General features: G+C 39.2%; 1 long non-coding RNA gene across 1 annotated transcript; it reads left to right on the forward strand.

Annotated features, from left to right (window-relative positions):
* Positions 1–471: 471 nt before the first annotated feature.
* On the forward strand, positions 472–11,150 carry LOC122460922. The gene is made up of 3 exons (XR_006282541.1): positions 472–2,069; positions 3,672–3,722; positions 8,951–11,150. It is a non-coding gene; the product is annotated as an uncharacterized LOC122460922 (long non-coding RNA).
* Positions 11,151–11,907: the final 757 nt, after the last annotated feature.

Here is an 11,907-nt window from a genome sequence, read left to right on the forward strand (position 1 = left end):
GCAGATAAAGCATAAAGATGCTAATGTGATTGAAAGGGTTATTTTGGCAAAGTTAAATTGAAGACATTCAACTCTTAAACCATTTGATTTAATGCAGTGCTCTAAAATATGAGCTAACTTCTGCTCTCAGATTAGCTTTAATCCAGAACAACTCACGGAAGTCAATGGAGTTATTCCACATTTCTGTTGGTGTAGCTGAAACCAACTGGGAAGGCGTTTCCAATCAAGAGTACCTCCTACAGTACCACCTGATGGTTTAAATGTAATAGTATTGCTTTTGTCATTTATAATACACTTTAAAGAACACAAAAAACCTATTTGACTAATGGGGTTAGTGGGTTGGTTTTTGGTTTGGGTTTGTCCTTTGAAAGGAAGTGAGTTCCTAGAGAAGAGAGCCAGAACTGACAAGTGCGAACTATGAAGTAAAAGATGAGCTGCAAAAAGCCATGGACTTTGCTTGTTCCACCATGATCCAATGGTCTAAGTAGTATAGGGATTAACCTATGATTGTTGAAATCAGTAGCAAGACTCCCAAAGAGAGCGGTGCAAGATCAAAGTTTATATGTGTAACCTTGTGCTATCGGTGGACAGGCTGAGAATATAATGTTACGCATCATCAGGCCTCTGCTGTCTGGTTCTTCTTTCTCAACATCATTAACTGAACTGTAGAAAGACTTGCATCATGAAAAGCTTTAGCAGTGATGCAAACTGAAGAGTTTGCAGCAGGCTGAACCAGTAGAGTTTTGGCTGTCTAATTTGCCCATTGTTGAGGCATGAATATTTGTAAAGCACTTTGAAAATAATATTGCTATGTGTACTAAGTGCTGTTGTTTTTTTTAATTTTTGTTGGTGGTGATGGCAGCTCTGGCAAATCTCAATATCAAGCAATGTCAATCCTCAGATTTTCTAGATATATCAAAATATACTAATCAACATGCTTCCACAGTCATTCAACTATCAAGCTCTAAAATGCATATAAGTAGGTAGTCAGATTTGAAACTGTTACACTTGAACACTGGAGATAGGCCAAATCCAGAATCTGGATTCTGAACCCTTTGAATTTCAACATGTGTGTATGGGAAGAGACATCACAGTCCCTGGATTGGAACTGTCCACTCTAGTTTCCTTTGCAAGCAGATCCAAGTCCTGAAGGAGTCTATGTTCTGTAGCTGAAACCTCATAAGAAGAGCTAGCTAGCTCATGAAATTTCTACCATTTGAAGGATAAAATATTCAAGGATAATGTTTGAGATTTTGCTGCCATCAGACCCAAACCCCCACCTGATCTCAAGCTGAATATGGCTCCACAGCTCATCCCTACTTAAAACTAGAAAAGACATTCTCAGTACATGCCTTCTGGACCCTTGATACTGTATTGAATTTGATGAATATCTTTATCTCAGCTGTATTTGCAGATACATAATGATGCAAATGTGATAACGATCAAGAAGTTAATAATAAACCCAAAGATACACTGCTGGATCAGAAGTCTTCATATTTTGTTGAGTTGACAGCACTATAGACAATAATTTTGATGTAAACAGCAGGGTGATTTTTTTTAAAGTTTTTTTTCAGTACCAGTCACCTCTTGATACCTCTCATCCATAGCTCACCCAGACAATTCTCGAAGCATACATCAAAGCTTACGCAATGTTGTTCAACAAAGCTGGTACAGTCCCAACAAAAGAAGGGTCCAAAGCTGAAACCCTGAATGCAAACACCCCTGAATGCTCTGTGCTCAAAATCCAGAATCCCAGTGTTGTACATTGGGCCAATCTCTAATACAAATGGGACTTCTTGGCAGCCAGTCATTTCTTAGTTTGGGAAGGGCTGGTTCTTTCTGTAGCCTGAAGGGAAATACAAAGGCCAAATCTCCACCCATTATGAACACAGCATTCTTCCTTTAGTATACCTTATAAAAGCACCAGTTTATATCTGAAAGCAGACCAAAAACATTGCTTCAGTCTCACTTCAAAGCAACTGCCTGACTAGCTGGAAGAATGAAACTCTTCACGCTCTTTGGCTTGCTGTCTGTCTTGATCCTGTGCCTCAGTGTTTTCTCCACAGAAGGTACAGTAACCTCCTACTAACCATATCCATGATGCTTTTATTTTTTCCTAGTCTTTCATTTTTCAACTTAAAGTACATATTTGCTATTTTTAGGCTGATTTCACAATCTCTAAAACTACCAACACCTGGTACTCTGAGATGAGCAATTAACTTTGAGAAGGAGTTAGACCTGAAGAATTTGGTCTTGCACCAGAGCCTTCCATTTGTTTTATACTCTTAGCTCTGCAGTGCAGAGCTATCTGTCTTGCTTTCTGTTGCACAGTGTGTAGTATAGTTTAAAACTTTCATCAGATAGGTTACCTATTGTTGAGTTTCCCAGAGAACACCTATTTGGCAATACTTTCATGTGAACACTATTATAATCATAAATTTTCTGATTAGTTCACACTGTGGAGTGTACAAGAGTGGGCAAGCCCTCCCCAATAATTAGTGTTGTCACAGAACTCCTCTAGCTCAAAACCACTTTATTGTAGGAGCAAATGTTATGACTAGCACCGATCCTAGACCTATGAGGGGAGTATTTCTGAAAATATTGTGTGTAGATGTGGCATCTCCTGCTGATGCTTCACTTATCTCAAACTCTCCTCTCACCCTCCAGTCCTCTGATTCACTTCCTGTCCTACAAGGTCATCTACTTTGCACCTTGTGACTATCTCTCTGTAATGGATTTAAATGAAGCATACTGTATTAAAAACAAATCTTATTATACAAGAGCTCAGTATGCACAGTTCAGATCTAGTGATCAAGGAAAAACCAAGGTTTAAATGGCTAGGTCTCTTCTGCTAGGACAAACTGCTTTAGACAAGTTTCAAAGTAGCAGCCATGTTAGTCTGTATTCGCAAAAAGAAAAGGAGTACTTGTGGCACCTTAGACTAACAAATTTATTTGAGCATAAGCTTTCATGAGCTACAGCTCATTTCATCGGATGCATGCAGTGGAAAATACAGTGAGGAGATTTTATATACACAGAGAACATGAAAGAATGGGTGTTACCTCATCACTCTTGTTACAGTCTGTATGGTAAGGTGAGCTATTACCAGCAGGAGAGCAGGGGTGGGGGGAACCTTTTGTAGTGATGATCATTTCCAGCAGTTGACAAGAACGTGTGAGGAACAGTGTGTGTGGGGGGGAAATAAACATGGAGAAATAGTTTTACTTTGTGTAATGATACATCCACTCCCAGTCAAAGACTCTAAGGTGCCACAAGTACTCCTTTTATTTTTGCAAATACAGACTAACATGGCTGCTACTTTGAAACTTGTCTAAAACAGTTTGTCATGTATTGATTGCCAGCATCTGACATTTCAAAGAGAGAGAGAGAAAATCTTTGTGATTTACAGAACTTACCCATCATTGCTAGTTGATACAATTGGCTAAGCAGCAAACTCCATTCCTGTTTCCTGCTGGTGATCAAATTCTACACTGAAGCATTGCTTTTGATGATCCTTTTACTATCTGTTCTGCTTTGCAGTAAAGCTCCAACTATCTTTGCTCAGATTTTCTATAAATGAAATAACATCAGTATCTATCGATTTATATTCAGATATACACGTTTATATTCTCTATATCCTTTTGGTAACATGTTTTTTTTTTCACCCTTAGGTCGGGACATTCGAAAACACTGCTGCAGACGGACTTCAAAAATTCGCAAAGGTGGTAATAATATATCTGAGTTTTAGGTAGATTAATTACTTGGTATTTATAAATTAATCATAATATCTAGAACCATAGTGTTTTTTATCTGTAAATCTGACAGCACTTTCACAAAGGTAAGTAAGCAACATTAGCCTTGCTGTACAAATAGGGAAAACGTGGCACAGAGAGGTTAAGTGACTTGCCAGTATCATGCAATAAATCAGAGGCTGAGCTGTGAATAAAAGCCATGTCTTCTGATTTTCAGTCCTGTTCCATATCCAGTGGACATCACTGCCTCCACTTGAAGATGCTAATTGCTAGATAAGTTTTAAGTGTTAGTATTAGTTCAATAGAAAGAGGAACAACAGAAAACTTTAGTATTACTGGTATGGGATGTGTGTGCTCTTCTCAGTATAATCAGCTATCCTCAAACATTCAGTGTTCTACAGGAATTTGGATCCATCACAATATCACCATGAGTAGTTCACCTTTCTTCCATACATGGTCCTTTATCAATCTTTTTGCCTTTTCTCCCCATCTCCCTCCTAACTCCTGTCATAATATGTTGGAGTCTTGAGCTTGGGCACAAGTTTTAAAAGAATGGGTGTGTAAGGGAAATATATATGAGAGGAATCATAGAATATCAGGGTTGGAAGACACCTCTGGAGATCATTTAGTCCAACCCCCTGCTCAAAGCAGGACCAATCTCCAATTTTTGCCCCAATCCCTAAATGGTCCCCTCAAGAATTGAACTCACAACCCTCAGTTAGAGGCCAATGCTCAAACCACTGAGCTATCCCTGCTCCTGAAAAAGAGCAGGCTGGGGAGAAGATGACTGTTATTTTATTCCACTGAGGTTCATATATTGCTCCCTACCCACAGATATCTGAGCACCAAGATGCACACTGCTATTTGGCTATTAGCTCTAGGAAAATATACCTGTTTGCACAGCACAAGAGTGAGTAGAAGTGAAACCACTTTAGGCCACAGAATAAAACAATCAGAGAAGGCTAATTCACTCCTGGTTTAATGTGTAATGACCATCTATCAGTACCTGCTATGTAAAAAGTGTTGCTATTGTTTTGAAGGCAGATGTAAGATTTTTCTGATATTGGTGTTTCTTATAAATAAGAAAAAAAGAGAATGCACAATAGCAACTAGGTCATTCTGTGGTTTGCATGGTCCATCTCTTGTCCTTTATCTGCTCAGATCCCTCTTAGATGTCCACGGCATTCTCAGGGCATATTTTATTATAATTTAAATAAAGCACATCTCTGTAAATCAAATACAACTTGTATTTTGTTTCTGTTCAGCTTGCCCCACACCCTGCAGTTCACAAATATCCAACTCAGCCTTAGCAGAAAAGTTTAAGAATTGTGTGGGCAGGAGTGCACTCGTATTCAGATGGAACTGAACAGTTTCTAATAAGATGCATTTTCTGCTGTGACACACTGGAAGCACATGTTCCGTAGGGAAACAGGAAAGGAACATTGTTTAGCATGGGCAAGACATGGAAGTATTCACAATTTAAGCTGTTGGTCAATAAGATGCACAGACCAAGATTTTCAAAAATGAAAATGCTGGCCACTCGCCCACAGAGAATCAGGCTACTTTAAGGTGTCTCTAGTTGAGCACCCAGTATCACCAGTCATTTTTTAAAAGCTTGACCATAGCTCTATGGTATTTTTGAGGATATCGGTGTTTATTGTCAGAAGCTACATCTACTTTTGGAGCTGGGGGTGGGATCCCCAGCTTGAGTGTAAACACACGCACTAGCTCTCATAGAGCTGGCATGCTAAAAATAGTAGAGGAGCCATGATAGCAGGTGTTGGGTATACATGGGGTGGGTAGCCCATGCTGCCACTTGCTACTGCCATGCTGTTGTGGTGACACTGCAATGTTTAGTGCACTAGCTCAATGAGAGCTTGCCCAACTATGACTACTTGAGCTGGGAATCACACCCCCAACTCCAGGTGTAGCCATAGCCACAGTTAGGATCTCGGTGTGAGTATTCACATCTGCAACTAAGCATTCACTTTATGCATTCTCTTTTATTTGTTTAAAATTTCCTGTATTACCTGCCCATTCTTGCCAGTCAGCTCACTTGTTGGGATGTTCGTGAAATGCGAACATGCAAAACGTGTATTGATGTATTTTCCTAGTTCTAGTTAATGATACGTTTGACAGCCAAAGAAATATTTCCTAAAGAAGAAATACAGTTTCAAAGCTGCTTTTCAAATCATCTGTCTCCATTTCACTAGTTAGTGAATGTGGTGGTTAACCCAAAATAAGACCCTGCTCCTGAGAATACTCCCTGCTTACTTTTCTGCATGTCAGTGGTCTCGTTAACATAAGTGAAGCACATACATTGCAGATCAGTCTCTGTAGTCTTTAGAAATTATTACATATATAAAGGGCTAGAGTAAATATTGCAGAATAAAGTTTTTAATTTTAATTTTTTTTCAAATTTTGAAATTACCCTTTTGTTTAAATTCCTTAAATTGACCTTTTGTTGAGGTTAATTTGTTTATTTAGACTTAAGCTTTTGTTAAAGGTTATGTTAAGGTTTAACTTTGGTTAAATTAATTTTTTTGTTTGTTTGTTTTAAGTATAGAACTTGGCCTACCTACAATAATCTGATTTCTCTTAATTTCCTATGAGGGGCTGATCTTTCAGTCCTATCATCATCAATTTATCACTACAGTTGCATCCTGTGTATGCTAATTTTCATTTTTATATTAGTGTTTTTCTTTAAGTACTTTTACTCTTCTTTGTATTTAGATGAGCTAGCTAGAAGTCCTCATATGTTGTATTCCTCTGGAGTTTTCTTTTAATCAGTGAATGTGACTGATACTTTCGAATGGAAGGCTTATTTCACCTAGTGACATGAGCTTGATCCAATGAGAGGTTGTGTACACTAGATTGTACAATGCAAGCCAAGAACACGAGCACCTGACAGCACCTGGTCATTCCTGTGACCAGAGGAATATGATTCTTTTTATTGACTTGGCAAACTGGGGATGGTGCCATTTCCATCTTATCTGCATAGCATGAAGATGTGATTCTCTCAGAAGTATGGTTTAATTATCATGTGGAATAAAGCCAGAGGATTTTTCTGGATACTGAAGCAGTTACGACCTGCAGCATTGCCAGTGCATTCCCAGACAAGCTGAACACACTTGGCATTGTTACTCTCCTTTTCGGTGTAGGTCAAAGAGAGGAAGAGTTCATTCTTTGCTGCTGGTTGGGATAGGCGGGAATGGATGCTTTATTCCGGTTGAATCTACTATCTCTCCAGAGCACTGAACTGAAATCTCCAGTCTTTGTTAATCTGACTGAGAAATTTTTTTGGGTGTGAAGATCTGACAAGTATTTAAAACTCCATTTATAAAACAGTCATTTGCTTTTTCTGATTGGTTTTTGGAGGTGCTAATGGAGTAGAATGTCCCTCAAGTGAGGGCCTTTTCAGGGTGAACCTTTACAAATTCTTCCATGTGCAAATACCCATAGGTTTCACGGATCACTGGAGAGGGCTCTGCTGGGAAAAAGGTCCATGGAAAGAGCTCCTCATAAAAATCTACAAAGCCACCACATTGTCCTTAAATTCCTCCTCTGCCATGATGCCTGCAAAAACTCATTGATGGTTAGACTGACAGCTGGTATGCTGTGACTTCTGCTTCTTGCATTGTTTAACTCACTGTTCCCTCATGCTCCCCATAGTCTGTATCTTTCTGTTGTCATTTGCCACATAGTCAGATTGCAATCTCTTCAGAGGATGGGTTTGCTCAGCTCCCAGCACAATGGGCCTCCTGCTGCTGCTGTACAAATAATAAATATCAGTAGCTCTCCTTTCTGCAGTGCTCAAAGTGTGCCTCTTAATTATAGGTTCACCTATACAAAACCACCAGATCTGAACCCACTCTGATCCTGATCTAGAGACAAACTTTAGTGCTCAGTCTTGTCAAAATTGGTCAGACCAGCATTCATATATGATTCCGGCTCTGAACTTCCCAGCCTAGGCCCATCTCTTTTGTGTTCATATAGAATTACTGGGGCAACGGTAGATCTTGTATCATAGGCTTACCTGCTGCTTTCTCTAAGTACGAATGATTTTTTTTTTAAACTTTTAAAGACATTTTGAACACAAACAAGGTAGTTGTTCCTTAAATATTCATTGACTCCTGTTGCTTTTTCCCCAGCTCAAGTCGTACTCATCTGAGGTTTGGTCTATGCTTAAAACTACCGGCATCGCTATGTCAGTCAGAGGTGTGAAATAAACCACATCCTGGACTGACATAGCGATGCCAGCAAAAACTCCAGCGTAGACACACAGCTATGCCGACATAAGAGTGCGCCTGTCAGCATAGCAATGTCATTCAGAGAGATAGTGTTTCTATCCTAGAAGAAAATCTTCTTCTATTGTAGTGTACGTTGTATCTATTCAGTTACTCTGGGATTATGTCTGCAATGGCCTTAGTGTAGACATAGCCTGAAATGTTGGGCAACCAGATCTGGGAATCCAAATAGTAAGTATGACTTTAGGGGGGAATAAGCAACCAGTTTCAGATTAAATTTTAACAAACAAAAATCCTGATTGCCTAAATATAGTTCTAATACCAAAACTGAGGCAATAAAAATGATGGAAAGTATAGAATGTGCAATATTGTCCACCAGATAGTTCATTCTAAGCGGGCTAGAGTGCGAGGTTGGGGTAAGCCAGCATGCACCAGTTCATTTGCTGTGAGTCATGGGTTAGAGTGAGAGGGTAGTTTTGTCCCTATGCCCATCCAGTTCTTTGCCTTTCTGCGGAGACAGCCAACAATAGTGACAAATACAATGGCCGTTTCTATGATTGGGCATCTGACCATTGGGAGTCACTTCCATCAGCCAAATGGTGAAAGACTTTGCATTCTATTATCAATCCCCTAAAATATCCAATCCTTCTTCTTTTGGCTTCTAGTGTATATAAAATAACGGGATATTTTCAGATCACTGATGTTCTTAATAGTAGGCCTGATCCAAAGCCTGTTCAAGTCAATGGGAGACTTTCAGCTGACTTCAGTAGACTGTGGATCAGACTCTGGTGTCAATTATTCTAATGAAGCAGGTTGGTATCCAAAGACTGAATTTTTGGGGACAAGGTAAAGGCTTCAATGTGTTCTGTTGCTAAAAATGTACACATTTCTGCATTCTTGTAGTTAAACATTGCCTCCCTTCTCTCTCTCCTGTCCATCTGTGTTTTACAGGCATGGCTGCCCGACTAAAGAGACTCCACTGCAAACCATGTAATCCCTTAAAAAAACCCATGCCACCTCAGAAAACAGGACCGCTTCCTCAGAGTTTAAAGTGAACAGCCTCAGCAGCATGTAAAAGACCTCTGGTCCATAGCAGTCTGGCTGCCGCCACATCTCATAATGCTTTTACTTTGTTTGGGGCCCTTTGTGGGGGAATCAGGAGTGTATTTGCTTTTCAGACACTAATGTTCATCCATTCATAGTGTTCTCACCTCTCCTTTGCATATGTTAAAACTCTCCAGCTGGGGTGCTAAAGCCTTTCTGTGAAGTAGACTGTCATTGGTCTTCAGGATTTCCACAGTTACGCATCAGCTCTCCATTCCATTAGTGGATCTCTCCCAACAAGTGGTAGAGCAAACAGATCTGGCCAGAAAGCCTTCCACACTACCACTCTGTGTGACATCATTTTGGCACATAAACCTGTGCTGGGGAGGGACTGTTTGTTTTTCTGTGTAGTCATTCAGTTTTTTCCTCTAAATCCACATTTCTGGAAATGTTTTATTTTAATCTGCAAACGGATCACAATTTTAGACAGGTGTCTGGGTGCTGAAATTTGCCTCTATGCAGAGGACCTGTATGAAGCCCACCAAGGCAACACTTTAAGTCTTACATGGGTGTGTTTAGAATTTCTGCTGGCCCTCTCCAGAGAGCTGAATTTCTCCCACGTGAGAGAGAGTTCCACCTTTTGAGCAGGAGCTGAGAACCACAACAGAGGGGCAAACAGATCAATTTGAAGTATTCATTAAGGGCCTGATATAAAGCCAGTGGGAAGCTTTTCACTGACTTCACTGGGCTTTGGATCAAGTTCCAAAATGCAGATGCCTTATCTCTCGGAGAATGACATTACTTGGTTGATGTGCAATATTCAGAAAACCCCTTAACATTAATTATTTAACTCTGTCCTTTCTGACGCACTCTTGAATTTAGTGTTTCATGGCACATAAACAAAAGCACATTTTGAAAGGGTGGAATAGAATGATACCAAGGGAGTGAAAAATAAGGGCAACAGAAAGTGCACCCAGACCTGATTGGCAGGGCTCGTTTGCAGTTAACTATAAGTACTGTGGTCCCCAGTTCAGACATAGATAGGTTGCATCATTTCTTACATTTACATTTCTGCTTGGTGTTTAATATTCTCATTGTAATAAAGGCTCTCTATCACCATGCTCAGGAACTAGAGAATTGGCTTTCAACAGAGATAGGCAGGTACCAAATGTCATTAATCTCAGAGGTCAGAAATGTAAATCAGCTATTTGAATATTCTGGTTCATTGGCACATGTTAATTTCAGTTTTGTTATTGTTTTGTAGTTTGTTGAATGAATGTATCTAATACAATTAAATGTAACACATGTATCTTGGACTGTGATCTGTTTGGGGCAAGGAGGTTGACTTACTTTTTAAAAATCACAATGTACATTTATGGGTCTGAAGAAATTATTTTAATAGTAATAACCAGTACTGGGATTCTGGTCTCTAATGTTAGTTTAACCCTATTCGTTTTCATCTCAAAGCAAGTGACGTTATTCTCTGAAAAAATTAGCCCTTTAAAACAATGTATTTGAAATTTAGTGCCAGCTGGGACAGATGATGATGATGGATGCTTCCACTATAACCCAATCCCAGTTGATGGGAGAAGGGGAAGAAAGAGAGTTTGAAACTGGATAACAAAAACTTAAGTTCAAAAATATATTAGCAACAGTAGAAAAATATACTCTGTGGAATTTTTCTCATGAAATGGCCTGACTCTGCAAACTCTTACACATCTGAGTTACTTTATTTACATCTATAGTCAAACTGAACTCAGTAGGACTACTTGCATGACTAAAGTTACTTGAGTGCAGGAATATTTTCAGCATCAGACTCTAATCCTGAAAGGACAATCTAAAGTATTTTACTACCTAGTAGCATGCAACTAGAATCTGCACATGACATAAGTTACAAGTACCTGTTCTTCCCTTCCCTTTCTTTTCTCTTGGATTATGTATGTTTGACATTACCTAGATCTAAAAGTATTTTACTTACTGCATTTAAAATAGGCCAATAAATATATTATACAAAATCTATCCTAGCTTATCTGGTGAATGTATTGGGTTAAATATGTTTAAGCAGAACAACCATGTACCCTACAAATTAAAATAAAGATATTTTTGAATGATCCCTGTGTTTGCCTGAATAAGTGTTGGACTCTGAGCTTCTGTGATTCATGGAGTGACCCATGGGATAGTCCAATAACTGGAAATTTGAAAGAGGGAAGTAAGAGCAGTAATATTAGAAAGTAAACATCATGACACAGGCAGGAGTCTTTATCTGAAAAGGAAGAAGAAGGGTTCTGACTTCTTTCAAAAGCAGTTGTTAGAAGAAATAAAATGGTATGAAATCATATTTCTCTTATACCTGAAGGAATGAAAAGAAGATTATTATGTAGCCACTGGTCATTGTGTGTTGTTTGTCCCCCTCTATACTCATTCCACAGAGGATGAAACTCTGTTACTCCTCAGTGCTAGAGAGCTTTTGGTTCTTTAGCTCAAGTTGTAGACTCATGATTTTAGCTTTGGTGGTCTCCAGTTCAATCCCTGTTGTTGGCCAAGATGGTGGCATTTACAGCTGTCTGCTGAATTAACAATATCGTACATGGATAACATTTCCTCTAATTGCTATGCATGCTCATCAGAGTAAAGGAACAATATCCGTTCTCTTCTCCCTTACTCCACCAAAGGATAAGCATGTTATAGCTCATATACTAATTAAGAGCAATGAGTAGATAAATGAAATATACAAGGACAGAAGGGGCACCAAAAAAAAAAAACACTGCTTTTTGGTCAACAGCCCTTTTAAGTACAGAAGAATCAAGGGGTCAGATGAGGCCCAGGTTACCCCATTCCCAATAATACCAACTGTCTAAAAACCC

Source organism: Dermochelys coriacea, chromosome 7, assembly GCF_009764565.3.
Source record: "Dermochelys coriacea isolate rDerCor1 chromosome 7, rDerCor1.pri.v4, whole genome shotgun sequence".
NCBI classification, from domain to species: domain Eukaryota; kingdom Metazoa; phylum Chordata; order Testudines; family Dermochelyidae; genus Dermochelys; species Dermochelys coriacea.